Source organism: Rhincodon typus, chromosome 7 (genome assembly GCF_021869965.1).
Source record: "Rhincodon typus isolate 14 chromosome 7, sRhiTyp1.1, whole genome shotgun sequence".
Taxonomy (NCBI): Eukaryota; Metazoa; Chordata; class Chondrichthyes; order Orectolobiformes; family Rhincodontidae; genus Rhincodon; species Rhincodon typus.
Genome location: NC_063338.1, coordinates 40,652,598 through 40,670,263, shown reverse-complemented (window position 1 = coordinate 40,670,263; position 17,666 = coordinate 40,652,598). Strand labels below are relative to the sequence as shown.

The 17,666-nt window shown below is 43.0% G+C and overlaps 1 protein-coding gene across 8 annotated transcripts in view; it reads left to right on the top strand.

Annotated features, from left to right (window-relative positions):
* Positions 1-11,543, top strand: part of rbm45 (RNA binding motif protein 45) — a 92,541-nt gene extending 80,998 nt beyond the window's left edge. For 3 of the 8 annotated variants that reach the window (XR_007262423.1, XR_007262421.1, XR_007262417.1), the window contains 2 exons: positions 8,217-8,337; positions 9,614-11,543. The gene's annotated coding sequence lies outside the window, so the exon portion shown is untranslated. Of the gene's footprint in view, positions 1-7,170; positions 7,430-7,924; positions 8,035-8,216; positions 8,338-9,613 lie in introns of all 8 variants that reach the window. The other 5 variants (XR_007262420.1, XR_007262424.1, XR_007262422.1 and 2 more) reach the window with 3 other exon arrangements.
* Positions 11,544-17,666: the final 6,123 nt, after the last annotated feature.

The following is a 17,666-nucleotide window of genomic DNA, read 5'->3' as shown; positions in this document are numbered from 1 at the left end:
GGCATTTGGATAAGTTCAAAGTAATCCGGCAGAGTCAACATGGTTTTGTAGAAGGGAAAACATGTTTGACCAAACATATTGGTTGAATTCTTTGAGAAGATGTCACGTGTTGGTGTACTGTATTTAGATTTCCAGAAGTTATTCAATAAGGTGCCATATTAAAGGTTGTTGAGGAAGATGACAGATCATGGTGTTGAGGTTGCATATTGATATGGATAGAAGATTGGCTGGCAAACAGGAATCAAAATTGGCATAAATGGGTCTTCAGGTTGGCAAAATGTGCAAGTGGTGTGCCGCAGGGACTGGTGCTAGGACATCAACCATTTACAATTTACAATTTACATAAATGGCTTAGATGAGGGTGGTGACACAAAGATCGGTAGGAACGCAAGCTGTGAAGAGGGCACAAGGGAATTAAAGTTATATACAGATTGTGAATGGGCAAAGATACTGGTATATGGAGTATAATGTGGGAAAATGTGAAAGTGTTAATTTGGTAAGAAGAATAAAATGGAAACATAATACCTGCATGTTAAGAGATTGCAGAGCTTTAAGATGCAGAAGGATCTTAGTATCCTTGTGCATGAATCACAAAAGCTTAGTATGCAAGTACAGCAAATAATTAGGAAAGCTAAAGAATTAATTGTGAGTCGACCTGAATACAAAAATAGTGAGGTTACACTTCAGTTATACTGGACACTGTTGAGACCACATCTGGAGTAGTGTGCCCAGTATTGATGGCCATGTTTAAGCATTTGGAAGCAGTTCAGAGAAGCTTTACTAGACTCATACCTGGAATGAATGACCTGTCTTAGGGAGGTAAGTTGGATAGACTAGGCTGAATCTGCTGGAGTTGAGAAGAGTAGGAGATGATTTGGTTGAAACATGTAAGATCCTTAGGGGTCTTGATACTGTAGATGTGGAGAGGATGCTTCCTGTTACGGAAGAAGGTAGAACCAGGGGTCGCTATTTAAAAATCAGGCTTCACCCATTTAAAACAGAAATGAGTCAAAACTTTTCTCTGAGAATTGAGTGTCTTTGAAATTTTCTTCCTGAAAACATGGTTGGGAGCAGAGTCCTTCAATATTTTTAACACAGATTCTTGTTAAGAAAGGGAATAAAACTTTTTGGGTTTGGTGGGATTGTGGATTTAAGGTTACAGGCAGATCAGCCATGATTGTTTGGAATGGCATATGAAAGCTCAACAGGCTTACATATGTTCATATAAGCAGGGGATTCAGGAATCAGAAGGGCAAGAAGCTGGAGAAAAGTGGAAAGTTATCCATTTCTTTCATATATTGAATTTATTTTAAGTTATTTCATTTACCAATATAGAAATTTGGCACCGTAAAGTATTTCAATTTACAGTTTTTTTCAAATTAGGAAAATCCTACAGAATCTGACAACAGCCTTTACTTTGGCTTCAGTGGGAAAATGTGATGTGCTAAAGTTGTTTCACTTAAAGTCATGATGTTCAATGACGCAACTACAACTTAAGTGACCCTTTACAAGTCTTCACTTAAAGAAAATGCTAGAAAATATCAACTTAAATAACATTTTTTAGTTTGAGCTAATTACATTTAAATTATTAAAAATATTATGCTATCTCTTACTGCAGTTGGCCTTGTTTTTAGGGTTTGAGGGAATGAAGAAATTATTGGTAGCTAATGAACTGAGCAATGAGAATGAGGGACTTTCTAAAGGGCTGAGATTTAAGCAGAGAAGAATGAAACTGTAACATTGAAAATATTTACAGAAAGTGAATGAACAAGTCATAGACATAATTGTTTACTGGAGGAATGGCCAGCCTAGATTGAAAATCTTAGCAAATTATTTAACTAAGTGCAAGCAGCAAGACCTAGCTGAAATGTTATAACAAATGAAAATGCAACACAGTGTAAAACAAATGACTGTGAAGCACTGATAATCCAGTGGATTTGACTTTGGTATTCAAAGCTGACTTTGGTATTCAAAGCTAACTTTGGTATTCTTTCTGCACCAATGATGCATTATTAATGTCTGTCACACTAAATACATCATTGACTCATTGGGCATTAGTTCAAAAACCATATCATTAAACATTACACTTATGAATACTTGGAATAATGCATAAACTGTTTGTACCTTGAACTGTGTACTTCTATCCACACAGCATGAAACAGAGACAAACTAGATTTTACGTATTTGAAGGAAAACTAGACGGGTTTTTTTTGGTATGGAAAATGCAAAGTTTGTACTAATGATATATTTTAATGAAATCATCAGCTTTAAAGAAAATCAATAGCCTTCTAAGTGCCAGTTTCTCTTGGATGTTGAAAATGTGTTTGATCAGGTGAAATGAGGCTTCTTATTAGAAATACAAATTTCTTTTGGCTGTTGAACCTCTGACTGCCAAAATCTGTGTTGGCGATTTCAGCAATTGTCAAAGAGCACAAGTTATCCATAGGAACCTGGAAAATTGGAGCAGGAGTAGGAGAGATCCTGAGTGCAGGTTTATAGTTCCTTGAAAGTGAAGTCGCAGATAGACAGTGTAGTGATTGAAACCAGGTTGACCTTGTTGACTATGAACCTTTGGCCCAGGTTGACAATCCCAATCTGGAAGGACCTGGCTGACCGATGTTAACATGGGATTTAGATTCTCCTCCGTTCAGGCGACTGACTGTGAGCTGGCTGGCACAGCCAGTGTACTGTGCACAAGGAAATAAAGGGCGACTTGGTGATGTACAGATATTTCTGTGGTTATGGGAGAAAATAGTATGTGCCTGATGAACATTCGTTCACAACTGTAATCTTGGAGTGGGATAAGCATTTCTCACATCACGCCTTTATTTGGGAAGCTTGACTCATTTGATCCTGCCGTCGAAGACTTGGCCCATTATGTGGAAAGATTGCGATATTTTTTCTGGGCTAATGACATTGGGGCAGTTGAAAAGCAACGAGTAATCCTTCTGACTGCCTGCAGCATTCTCAATTATAAGAGGCTTAACTTTCCCATAGGTACGAGTTGATGGAGTTGGTTAAGGAATATTACGACCCCAAACCTTCTCAAATCCTGAGACGCTATCGGTTTTATTCGCTGTTAGAAAACTGGGGGAATCAATATCGGAATTTTTGACAAGGTTAAGCCGACTGGCAGAGGCATGTGATTTTGGGTTGACCCTGAATGAGCTGCTGAGAGACCGTTTGGTATGTGGGATTAATGATGTAACTATGCAGAAGCGCCTACTAGCTGAAGCCCAACTGGACTTCAAAAGGCACCACAACTGGCTTTGTCATTAAAAAATGCAGCGTGGAGCATGGGAACTATAGGGCGTCCCAATGGAAGTGGACTCCCTCTCCTGCTTGATTGAGCTTGGGGTACACCACTTGAGTGTAGGAAATCACAGAACCTCACACAGGGCATATCCTGAGCAGAGGGACCTTAAGCCCAGCCCACAGCAGAGCCAAGCCTCAGGAAAGTGGCTAAAGCGTTCCTCAGGATCTGGGCCAGCAAGCCATTGTAATTACTGCCGGTAAGTGGATTTGAGACAGTAAAGGAGTCCTACATGGCCTGATTTGAGTAAGAGAACTGGTAGGCCGGTATCCAGGAGAGTGCACACCCTGGAAAGTCCCCCTACATGTGGGTTGGAAAATTTAAATCGATTAGCAACAACCAAATCAGAACCAATTAAAATTAATGTTTGGTTAAATGGCCACCCAGTTCCTGTGGAGGTCGATACCAGCGCAGCTGTATCTGTGGTTGCAGAACATGTCTTTAATAAGATTCACTGGGGACTCCAACTTTTAAGTTTGTGCAAGACCTCAGCCAGACTGAGAACATACACTGGGGAACCGTTGCAGATTAAGGGTGCGACTTCAGTTCTGGTCTCCTATGAGAAGCAGTTGGTGCAGCTCCCACTGATTTTAGTAAAAGGCTCGGGCCCAAGCCTGTTGGAGAATTAGTTGAGAAAGATTCACCTGGATTGGCTCAAAATTTTTTGATTAGAAAATGGCTGCCTCAGTGAAGTCCTAGTGAAATACTGAGGAGTATTTCAGGAAGGCCTTGGGACTATCAGAGGGTCCAAAGCCACTTCACATGTTGACTAGGAAGCAATTCTGAGATTTTGCAAGGCTGGCACCATGCGCCTTGCGGGCAAAAGTAGATGTGGAAATCAGGAGGCAGGAGAGCGAAGGAATCATCAAGCCAGTGCAGTTTGCGGAATGGGCAGCACCAGTCGTAATGATTGTGAAACCTGATAGCTCAGTCTGCCTTTGTGGTGATTTTAAGTAAACAGTAAACTGCTTCTCACAGCTGGATAAATACTCAATCCCTCGCATAGAGGACTTGTACACAAAGTTGGCAGGAGGGTTGACCTGTACACAGCTGGACATGAGCCATGCCTACCTACCTACCTACCATGCCTACCATGACTGGATGAGGAGTCCCAGAAATACGCTACAATTAGTACCCATAAGGGTTTATACCAATATACAAGACCGCCATTTGGGGTATCATCAGCCTGTGCCCTTTTCCAGTGGACCATGGAGAACATTTTACAAGGGCTACCCCAGGTTGCCATTTATCTGGATGACATGCTAATAACAGGGAAGGTCAGTAAAGAGCACTTGGAAAACTTGGACATAGTGCTTTAAACATTTCTCCCAGGTAGGCGTACACCTTACAAAGGAAAAATGTGTGTTCCAGGCACCCAAGTGACCTAATTGGGTTACAGAGTTGCCAAAAGCAGGTTACACCCGTTGGAAGATAAAGTGAGCGCGATCAAAGAAGTCCCGGCTCCCACGTCTGTACCTGAGTTTAGGTCTTTCCTTGCCTAAGTGAATTATTATGGAAAATTCATATGCAATTTGGCCTCCATCTTGGCCCCTATACAACTGCTATTGATAAAGGTCAGCCTTGGAAATGTCACATAGACAAGAAGTAGCCTTCAGGGAAGTGAGAAAATAGCTATCGTCATCTAAAGTGTTGGCCCACTGAGATCTGAAGCGAGAGATGTTGCTGACATGCAATGCCTCAGCGTACGGTATTGGGGTAGTGTTGGGTCACCGGTGGCCCAATGGAGAGAAACACCCTATTGCATATGCTTCCCACACTTTGGCTGATACCAAACCCAATATGCCCAGGTAGAGAAGGAAAGGTTTGGCAGTCATCTTTGGTGTAAGGAGGTTCCACCAGTCCCTTTACGGATGGGAATTTGTCATAGTAACAGATCACAAACCCCTGCTAGGGCTACTGAAGGAAGACAAGGCGGTGCCACCCATAGCTTCCGGTAGAATTCAGTGTAGGGCCCTTATTCTCAGCATGTACAAGTACGAGTCAGGCAGCATCAGAGGAGCAGGAAAGTCAATGTTTCTGGTCAGGATTTGTCCTGATGAAAGGTCCCGATCTGAAATGTCGACTTTCCTGCTCCTTTGATGCTGACCTGCTGTGTACCTCCAGCTCCACACTGTATTGACCCTGACTCCAGCATCTGCAGTTCTTGCTATTTCCGAGTGTACAAGTACAAGTTAGAACAACGTCCAGGAAGCCAAGTGGCTAGTGTGGATGCCTTGAGCTGCCTTCACTGGCAGATACTCCTCTGGTGAAGCATCCCCTGGAAGAGTCCATTCTGGTTTTAAACTTCCTGGACACCCTTCCGGTCACCACTGACAATATCCGACCATGGGCACTAAAAGATCCTGTCCTAGCGAAACTAAAACAGCTGGTGGTAATGGAGAAAACAGAATGGTCATCACAACCTGGATTGAAACCTTTCTGGACCCGGTGAGACCAGATCATGGTTGAGGATGGCATTTTATGGGGAGCAAGAGTGATTGTCCTGAGTAAACGTTGCTGCCAGATACTGGCTGAACTCCACCAGGGTCATCCAGGGGTTTCAAAGATGAAGATGCTATCAAGAAGCTATGTCAGGTGGCCAATGTTGGATGCCAACATCGCTGTGTTAGTGGGGCAGTGCTCAGAGTGCCAACAAGAATAAAAATTGCCACCAGCAGTGCCCCCACATTCGTGAGAATGGCCAGTTACATGTCAACTATGCCAGTCCGTTAATGGGCTGAATGTTCCTGGTCATTGTGAATGCCCATTCAGAGTAATTGGATGTGCATAAAGTTCAATCGGCAAAGTCAGATGACGATTGAGAAGCTGCAAGCATCATTTGTGATACACAGACTCCCGGAAGTATTGGATACAGACAACGGGATGTCATTTAGCAGCAGGGAATTTGAGTTTTTCCTAAAGTCAAATAGCATTTGGCACATAAGGACAGGTTTGGCAGAAAGAGCAGTCTAAAAGTTGAAAGCATGCTTAAAGAAGCAACCTAAAGTGTCACTCAACACTCGGCTGTCCCAGTTCCTGTTCAATTATAGGACCACCCCTCACACAACTACAGAGATAGCTTCAGCGGAGTTGCTGATGGGGAGAAGACTCCACACCAGGTTAAGCCTGGTAGTCCCAGACCTGTGGGAGAGGGTAAAAGGGCAGTAGTTATGCTACTTTCCGCCTCTAACAAGAGAGGCAGTTTAATTCAGGGATAAAGTTTGGTGCTGGAACCATGGGAATGGCCCTGTATGGGTACAAGGCGAAGTTGATGTGAGGTCAGGTCCTGTCACTTACAAAGTTCAGGTAGGTGAGGCGGTCTTAAACAAACGTGTGGATCACCTGAAAGCTGTTACCGTGCAAACAGGGCAGGAGCATAACATACCTAGACCCTCAGAACAGCCAGATGGCCTGTCAGAAATCGTGGGTTCTCTCCCTCCTTCTAGTAATGAGGTAACTTCAGAGTCTGAGGTGGATGCAGCCTCGATTACTGTTGGAAGAAGAGGAGGAAGCTCATCTGAGACACTCTGGATGCAAGTGACAGGCTGCACTGATTCAGGCAAGTGGGGAGTATTCCATCACACTCCTGACTTGTGCCTTGTACAGGTTTTTGGGAGTCAGGAGGTGAATTACTCACTGCAGTATTCCTAGTTGTTGACCTGCTGTTGTAGGTAGTCTGTTTATGTGGTTAGTCTGGTTGAGTTTCTGCTCAGTGATAACCCCCAGGATGTTGATTGTGGGGGATTCAGTGATGTTAACACCTTTGAATGTCAAGGGGCAGTGGTTAGATTGTCTCTTATTGGTGATGATCATAGCCTGGCATTTGTGTGATGTGAATGTCACTTGCCTCTTGTCAGCCCAAGCCTGGATATTGTCCAGATCTTGTTGCATTTGAACATGGACTGCTTCAATATCAGAGGAGTTGTGAATGGTGCTGAACATTGTGCAATCATTGGTGAACATCTCCATTTCTGACCTTATGATGAAGGGAAAGTCATTGATGAAGCAGCTAAAGATAGTTGGGCCTAGGACACTACCCTGAGGAACTCCTGCAGAGATGTCCTGGAGCTGAGATGACTGACCTCCAACAACCACGTCTATCTTACTATGTCTCAGGTATGACTCCAACCGCCAGAGAGTTTGCTCTGTGATACACATTGATTCCAGTTTTGCTAGGGTCCTTGCTGCCACACTCGGTCGAATGCAGCCTTAATTTCAAGGGCCGTCACTCTGACCTCGCATGTGGAATTCAGCTGTTTTGTCCATGTTTGAACCAAAGCTGAAATGAGAACAGGAGCTGAGTGGCCCTGGCGGAACCCAAACTGGGCGTCACTGAGAGGTTATTGCTGAGCAGGTGCTGCTTGATAGCACTGTTGATGACACCTTCCATCACTTTACTGACGATCAAGGGTAGACTGATGGAGCAGTAAATCAATCCCTGCCTTATATTTCATACATTGATTCCACCTGCAATTCCGGCTTATATGTTTTGAAATACAGAATTATTGAGCTGGTGAGACTTGTCTTGCATTTTTGTAAGGTTTTACTGACAACCTAATGGCCCTGCTCATTGTGTAACTCGAAACCTTTTCACTCACTGTTGGTTTCCAGATTTGGATGGATTTAGAACATTTGCAGTGGACCGGTTCAGGAATGCGATGGTGGGGTATAGCTGGGTAGTAGTAAACATTTCGGGAAGCCAACTCCCTGACTGGATGATGGTAAATGAGCAACAATCTGTAATGTACATAATCTTACTCTATACTTTGTTAACTAAATATGCTGTGCTGCTGAGTCCATGCTGCACATTATGTATGTATAAACCTGTCATGACCATGGGTTAAACCCTGAAATACTATGGACATTTTTAACTTGTAATTCTAAAATATATTATTTTTTAAAGGTGGCTGATACAACTGCAGATGTAAATTAAATGACTGGAGAGAGGAAGAGCGAACCATGGAATTCCACCCTTACAGACACAAAGGGAACTTCAAACAACAGCCCTTCAAAGGTTTAAAGAGGTAAGTCAAAACAAACTGGACTGTAATCTCTTGCAACTACAAAGATAATGAGCGGCTAGAATCATAATGCTCAACAGCAAGTGGCCCTGTCAATTATGGTGATGGGAATCCTCATCCGCGGATTCCCCACACTTGTGATTGACAGGGTCCTCAGCCATGTCCAACCCATCTCCCGCACTTCGGCCCTCATATCCCCTCTTCTCTCCCTCAACACTGACAAGGTCCCCCTTGTCTTCACTTACCACCCCACCAGTACCTGCATCATTAGCCACCATTTCTGCCGCCTCCAGTGGGATGCCACCCGGAGACACATTCCCCTCCCTCCCCTTCCACAGGGACTGTTTCCTCCAGGACACACTGGTCCAATGTTTCTCCACTTCCAATATCTCCCCACACTCCCACGACACCTTCCCATTCAATTGCAGAAGGTGCAACACCTGCCCATTTACTTCCTCCCTTCCACCATCCAAGGCCCCAGACACATCTTCCATGAGAAGCAATAATTTACCTGCACTTCAGTCAATCTAGTCTACTGTATTCACTGCTCACAATGTGGTCTCCTCTACATAGCGAGACTAAACGCAACTGGGTGACCACTTCCTGTCCTTAAAAATGACAGTGAATTTCCAATTGCCTGCTACTTAAACACACCACTGTGTTCCCTGGTCAACAATTCTGTCTCATACTTGCTGCAGTCTCCAGTGAATCTCAGTGCAAGCTGGAAGAATGGCACCTCATTTTACATCTGGGGGCCCTGCATCCTTCAGGACTCAATATTGTTCAATAATTTTAGGACTTGAGCACCTTCTTCTATGACCTTACCCCAACACCCATACGCTAGGCCTTGTCACCACATGGGTTGCTACCACAAACAACCCATTATCAGCCACTAATGGTCTCCATTAACAGGCTGAACTTCACTTGCGCCTTTGTCTGCCCAACTGCTTTTCTCTCTCTGGGCTCCACCTATTGTTTACTCCTTCCCCATATCCCAACCCACCTTCAGCATATATACCAACCTTTTATTAGCCACAATCAGTTATGAAGAAGGGTCACTGGACCCAGAGCATTAACTCTGCTTTTTCTCCAAAGATGCTGCCAGACCTACTGAGTTTTTCCAATGATTTCTGTTCCAGTTTCAACTATACTGAAGTTCGACTGAATGTTCTTATATGTGCCAGTCTGGATTTGAGTATTAGGGTTCTGTGAAGGCTACGCTTGAAGAACAATGTGTTTATATTCATGTGTAGTAAATAAAGATACTCTCGCTCTTGAGTTCTAGAAGACAGCTAGCTCGAAGCCAGACTAGAGGAAAACGGGACAATGCACAGACTCTCTCTCGTCCTGAAAATCATTGATGGTCAAAAGGGATCAGAACTATAGAATCTCAACGAATCTCCAAAACTAAGGACTGTGAGGCTGACTTTTCAACCACTAATATCAATGTTACTGCTAATCTCAATTACTACTACCGCAATGTTCAACCATCTAATCCGGTTTTTTTAAATATTTATCTTTATGGACTCCCCTCTTATTTCTAATATGTGTATATGTATTGCATTTCTAGTTCTTCATACATATAGCAATTAATAAATTCACTTTTTTGTAAATTCAAGAAAACCTGATTAAATTAGCTCCTTGTAAAACATAAGTTAATGTGGTTTGGGAGAAAGGCATTCACAAGGGAAAGAATCATTTTATCATAAATTTGTTGCAACTAGTAGAGGAAGTAGCCAAAAGGGGAGCCAGTTCATCTCTCTTCTGCCAGGAGCTTAACAATTCCTGCCTGGTATCATATGAACTGGAGAAACTTGCTCTCTTGTGTATTATCAGAGGAAACCACAAAGGATAATCATATCTGTCATGGGGAAAACCAATGAATAAATCTTATTGCTTGAATTGACACAATTCCTTTGTAAGCCAGCAAGTGCCTATGAATAATGAGATAAAAAGGGGATGAAAATGAGTTGAAACAAATTTAAATATTCCTAAGTACTAATGATTAACTACACTGTTTTGGTTTAGTTTTAAATTGTTAACATTATTAAAGCATTTTATAACCCAACTGTCTTTTAATGTATTGTGTACAAATATGTCAGTTTACGCTATCATTTAAATTTTCAAGCTGATAGGAATTGTGTAAAAGTAGCTTGTTAATTCTCATTTTCCAGTGTTTGGAGTTACCCACCATTTTGTATCAATGTACATGTGGTAAATGTCAATTCGGAATGTATCTGTAAATGTGATTCTTAATTTATTCTCCTTTACAGATCATGGAAATTGATTGAAGACTAGGAAATAAGAGTGGTGATTTTCAACATATCAAATCCTTTAGAATGATGTATAATTTTATTGCACTCAATTATCAAGTTATTACTTCCATTTTCTTTTTGTCAGCATTTGTGTTCATGCTGTTTCAAAGAACAGCCAAATTCTTGTAAAAGAAGCACACTCATATTCTGATGAAGGGTCTAGGCCCGAAACGTCAGCTTTTCTGCTCCTATGATGCTGCTTGGCCTGCTATGTTCATCCAGCTCTGCACCTTGTTGTCTCGGATTCTCCAGCATCTGCAGTTCCTACTATCTCTCTCACATTCATATTCTATTGCAGATATGTCAATAATATCAAGATGAAAGATCTGGCATCATATTAGGAAGTATTCACAGCCAAATGCCAAGGTAGCCAAGGTAGGCCAAATGCTCAATTCTTATGATTATGCTTCACATGAACTTCCTCCCACACTTCTTCATCTAACTCCATTAAGATCTGATTCCATTTCATTTTTTTAAAAAAATGAGGACTTGGGAGAGCTAGCAGCAGCTGTGATAATGTAATTATGCATCTTCCATACCTACAGCAGAGGGTAGGGGATTTCTGGAGGAGTCAACAAAAATAAAAAAAATCTAAATTTGCTCTGAAATTAAACATTAAGTACAACTAGATATCCAAAATCCTGAAGTAAAGTGTTTCTTTCCTGAACTTCAGCATGATTCTGTCAAACCATAGTTTGTGGTTTCATCTGTTATGTATGATGGTATCTTCAACTCAGAGTATAGGTGCTTTGGGAGCTAAGCTCATTTTTAATTAGCAAACTTCAGTTATGCTACCATAATTATATTTTTATTTGTAGTCAACAAATAACAAACAACAATACAGCACGGGAACAGGCCCTTTGAACATCCAAGCCTGCGCCAACAAGTTTTGCCCTTCCACACTAAAATTTGCCTTCGCTTACATGATCTGTATCCCTCTATTCCCTTCCTATTCATGTATTCATCCAGGTGTTTCTTGAATGCTGCAATTGTGTCTGCTTCCACCACCATCTCCAATAGCGTGTTTCAGGCACTCACCACCTGTTGTGTGAAAAATTTGCCTTGTACATCTCTTTTAAACTCCCTCCCCGCCCCCCGCACCTTGAACCGGTGTCCCCTAGTATTTGACCCCTCCACCCCAGGGTAAAGCCTCATACTCTGTCCATGCCATTCACAATCTCTTAAACTTCTATCAGGTTGCCCCTCGACCTTCTGCGTTCCAGTGACAACAAACCCAGTCTTTCCAACTTTTCTTCATAGCTAAAATGCTAACTAAAGTTCTATAAAGTTGCAGCATAACTTGTGTATCCTTATACTTGATGACCCTTTCAATGAAGACAAGCATACCATAGGCCTTTTTTTACTACCTTATCTACCTGCGCTGCCACCTTCAGTGATCTGTGGACCTGCACACCCAGATTCCTCTGCATATCAATACTCCTAAGGGTTATGCCATTCACTGTATAATTTGCACCTGTACTTGACCTTCCATAATGCATCACCTCATATTTGTCCTGATTAAACTCCATCTGCCATTTTTCTGCCCATGCCTCCAACTGGTCTATATCCTGCTGTATTCTCTGACAATCCTCCCCACAATATATATTAAAAGAGGTGATGGGGGAAATAGCAAATGCACTAGTAATTATTTACCAAAATTCACTGCACTCTGGGGTGGTTCCCGCAGATTGGAAAACAGCCAATGTGATGCCACTGTTTAAAAAAGGAAGTAGACAAAAAGCAGGTAACTATAGGCCAGTTAGCTTAACTTCGGTAGTGGGGAAAATGCTTGAATCTATCATTAAGGAAGAAATAGCAAGACATCTGGATATAAATTGTCCCAGTGGGAACACCCAGCATGGGTTCATGAAGGGTAGGTCATGTTTAACTAATTTGGTGGAATTCTTTGAGAACGTTACTTGCATGGTGGACAATGGGGAACCTGTGGATGTGGTGTATTTGGATTTCCAGATGGCATTTGATAAGGTGCCACACCAAAGGCTGCTACATAAGATAAAGTTGCACGGTATTACAGGTAATGTATTGGCATGGATAGAGGATTGGTTGACCAGTAGAAAGCAAAGAGTAGGGGTAAATGGGTATTTTTCTGGTTGGCGGTCAGTGGCTAGTGGTGTGCCTCAGGGATCAGTGTTGGGACCTAAATTGTTTACAATTTACATAGATGATTTGGAGTTGGGGACTAAGTGTGGTGTGTCAAAATTTGCAGATGACACTAAGGTGAGTGGTAGAGCAAAGTGTGCAGAAGACACTGAAAGTCTGCAGAGGGATATAGATACTCTAAGTGAGAGGGCAAAGGTCTGGCAGATGGAGCACAATGTTGATAAGTGTGAGGTCATCCATTTTGGTAGGAATAACAGCAAAATGGACTATGTTTTAAATGGTAAAAAATTGCAGCACGCTGCTGTGCAGAGGGACTTGGGTGTCCTTGTGCATGAATCGCTGAAGGTGGGATTGCAGATGCAGCAGGTAATTAAAAAGGCAAATGGAATTTTGTCTGCCATTGCTCGAGGGATGGAGTTTAAAAACAGGGAGACTGTGCTGCAGCTGTATAGGGTCCTGGTGAGGCCACACCTGGAGTACTGTGTCCAGTTTTGGTCTCCTTACTTGAGAAGAGATATACTGGCACTGGAGAGGGTGCAGAGGAGATTCACTCGGTTGATTCCAGAGTTGACAGGGTTGGATTATGAGGAGAGACTGAGTAGACTGGGATTATACTCATTGGAATTCAGAAGAATGAGGGGAGATCTTATAGAAACGTATAAGATTATGAAGGGAATAGATAAGGTGGAGGCAGGAAGGTTGTTTCCGCTAGCAGGTGAAACTAGGACTAGAGGGCATTGCCTCAAAATAACGGGAAGCAGATGTAAGACTGAGGTCAGGAGGAACTTCTTCACCCAAAGGGTTGTGAATCTGTGGAATTCCCTGCCCAGTGAAGCGGTTGAAGCTACCTCACTGAATGTTTTTAAGGCAAGGCTAGATAAATTTTTGAACAGTAAAGGAATTAAGGGTTATGGTGAGTGGGCGCGTAAGTGGAGCTGAGTCTCAAAAAGATCAGCCATGATCTAATTAAATGGCGGGGCAGCCTTGAGAGGCCAGATGGCCTACTCCTGCTCCTAGTTCTTATGTTCTTATATACAACACTACCAGTTTCTGTATCGTCTTGCAAACTTACAGACAGACCAACTATACTTTCCTCCAAATCATTTATGTAGACCACAAACAGCAGAGGTCCCAGTGCTGGCCCCTGTAGAACACCACTTGTTATAACCGTCCATTTCAAAAAGCATCTATCCACCGCTACCTCTGTCTCCTATGATTAAGCCAGTTCTGTAGCTATCTTGCCAGCTTACCCCTGATACCATGTGACTTCTCCTATTGTACCAGACTGCCATGACGGACCTTGTCAAAGGCTTTACTGTTTTTCCCTCATCAATCATCTTCGTCACCTCCTCAAAAAACTCGATCAAGTTAGTAAGGCATGACCTCACCCGCACAAAACCATCCTGTCTATCACTAATCAGTCCATTTGCTTCTAAATGCGTACAGATCTTGTCCCTGAGAATCTTTTTCAATAATTTCCCTATCAATGACGTGAGGTTCACAGGCTTGTAATTTCCATGATTATCCCTGTTACCCTTCCTAAACAATGGGACAACATTGGCTATTTTCCAGTCCTCTGGGACCTTGCCAGTGACCAAAGATGAGACAAAGGTGTCTGTCAATGCTCCACCAGTTTGTTTTCTTGCTTCCTTCAATATTGTGGGATAGATCCCATTACAACCTGGGAACTTATCCACCTTGATATTTTTTAAAACGCTCAACACCACTTCCATTTTAATAGCAACTTGGCTTAGAAACTCGATACTCCCTTCCCTGAGATCATCCTCCACCAATTCCTTGTCTTTGATGAATCCCAACACAAAGTATTCGTTTAAGACCTACCTGCTCTACACGTAAAGGAGGGAATCTGTCCTTGAGTGCGTCAAACCTTTCAGTGGCTACCCTTTTACTCTTTATATATGTATAAAAAGCCTTGCGATTCTCCTTAATGCTGTTTGCTAATGACTTTTCATGACCCCTTTTAACCCTTTTAATTCCTTGTTTAAATTCTTTCCCACTTTTCTTGCATACTTCAAGGGCTTCATAATTCTCATCCTCTTAGACCTTACGTATGCTTCCCTTTTCTTTTTGACCAAGGTCGTAAACATCCTTGGTCATCCAAAGTTCACATAAGAGAGAGATATTCTGTAGTACCATAAAACATAACCCGCTTCCAGTTCTGACCATATTTTTAAACTGTCTTTGTTGGAAGTTAGGTACCCGAAGAATATACAACCATGGGAAGGATGAATGAGGTACGCAATGGATTGAGAGGAAAAGTAAGAAGAGTAAGAAAAAGCAAAGTGTTAAATGTGTAGGAATTGGAGGGAAATTAACATTACATGATTTACTTTGTTTAGTTATAGACATGCAATAAAAATATATTCGTTGATTAATATATTATTCTGCTTAACTATAGCAAACGCAGATCTTGATACTGGAGCACAATATGACTGTTTAGCATCAATTGGCAAAGACATGCAGCATGTGATTGTGAATAGACTAAAGTTGATGACATATTGTCTTAAACTTAGTATACCGTACCTGTGAGGCTGAGGGTTCTGTTTTGTTTATGTGTAGTTTGTGCATCTAGAATTAAAAATTCAATTAAATTTTAAAAATTCAATTAAAAACTGAATCTACTGTTTAAGAATCTACTGATCACCATGAAATTATTGTCTCGTTCACTAATACCCTTCAAGGAAGGAAATCTGTCATCCTCACCTGGTCTGACCTAAATGTGACTCTGGACCCACAGCAATGTGGTTGCCTCTCAGTTGCCCTCTGAAACGGCCTAGCAAGCCATTCAGTTGTACCAATTGCTACAAAGTCTCAAAGAAATGAAATCAGCCAGATCATCTGGCATTGACCTAGGCACTGGAAAAGACAACGGCAGAAACAGCCCTGCCGACCCTGCAAAGTCCTCCTCACTAACAGCTGGGGGCTAGTGCCAAAATTGGGAGAGCTGTCTCACAGACTAGTTAAGCAACAGCCTAACATAGTCATGTGCACAGAATCACAGACAATGTCCCAGACACCACCATCACCATCCCTGGATACGTCCTGTCCCACTGGCAGGACAGATCCAGCAGAGGTGGCGGCACAGTGGTATCCAGGCGGGAGTGAGTTACTCTGGGAGTCCTCAACATTGACTCCAGACCCCATGAAGTCTCATGGCTTCAGGTTAAACATGGGCAAGGAAACTTGTTGCTGATTACCACGTACCGTCCCCCCTCAGCTGTTGAATCAGTACTCCTCAATGTTGAACAACACTTAGAGGAAGCATTGAGGATGGCAAGGGCATAAAATGTACTCTGGGTGGGGGATTTCAATGTCCACCACTGAGAGTGGCTCGGCAGCAGTACTACTGACCGAGCTGGTCAGGCCTAAAGGACATAGCTGCTAGACTGGGTCTGCTGCAGGTGGTGAGGGAACCAACAGGAGGGAAAAACATACTTGAACTCATCCTTACCAATTTGCCAGCTGCAGTTGCATCTGTCCATGACAGTAGTCGTAAGAGTGACCATCGCACAGTCCTTGTGGAGACGAAGTCCTGCCTTCACATTGAGAATAACTTCCATCGTGTTGTGTGGCACTATCACCATGCTAAATGGGACAGACTTCGCACAGATCTAGCAACTCGACTGGGCCTCCCCATGAGGTGCTGTGGGCCATCAACAGCAGCAGAATTGTACTCCAGCACAATCTGTAACTTCATTGCCTGGCATATCCCCCACTCAACCATTACCACCAAGCCAGGGGATCAACCCTGGTTCAATGGAGAGTCCAGGAGGGCATGCTAGGAGCAGCACCAGGCATACCTGAAGATGAGGTGTCAATCTGGTGAAGCCACCAAACAGGACTACTTGGCACGCCAAGCAGCAAGTGATAGACAGAGCTAAATGATCCCACAACCAATGGATCAGATATAAGCTCTGCAGTCCTGCCACCTCCAGTTGTAAATGATGGTGGACAATTAAACTATTCACTGGAAGACGCTCCACAAATATTCCCATCTTCAATGATGGAAGAGCCCAGCACATCAGTGCAAAAGATAAGGCTGAAGCTTTCGCAGCAATCTTCAGCCAGAAGTGCTGAGTGGATGATCCGTCTCAGCCTCCTCCAGTGGTCCCCAGCATTACTGATATCAGTCTTCAGCCAATTTGATTCACTCCATGTCACATCAAGAAATGTTTGGAGACACTGGATACAGCAAAGGCTGTGGGCCTGAACATTCTGGCAATAGTGCTGAAGACTTGTGCTCCAGAACTTGCCGCTCGCCTAGCCAAGCTATTCCAGTACAGTTACAACACAGGCATCTACCTGACAATGTAGAAAATTGCCCAAGTGTGTCCTGTACACAAAAAACAGGAACAAATCCAACCAGGCCAATTACCACCCATCAGCCTACTCTCAATCGTCATTAAAGTGATGGAAGGTGTCATCAACAGTGCTATCAAGCAGTATCTGCTCAGCAATAACCTGTTCAAAAGTTGGGTTCCGCCAGGGCCACTCAGCTCCTGACCTAATTACAGCCTTGGTTCAAACATGGTCAAAAGAGCTGAATTCCAGAGGTGAGGCAAGAATGACAGCACTTGACATCAAGGCTGCATTCGACCGAGTGTGGCATCAAAGGCCCTAGCAAAACTGGAATCGATGGGTATCGGGGGCAAATTCTCCGGTGATTGGAGTCATATCTGACATATAGGAAGATGGTTGTGGTTGTTGGAGGTCAGTCATCTTAGTTCCAGGACATCGCTGCAGGAGTTCCTCAGGGTAGTGTCCTCAGCCAAACCATCTTCAGCTGCTTCAATGACCTTCCCTTCATCATAAGGTCAGAAGTGGGGATGTTCGTCGATGATTACACAATGTTCAGCACCATTTGTGACTTCTCAG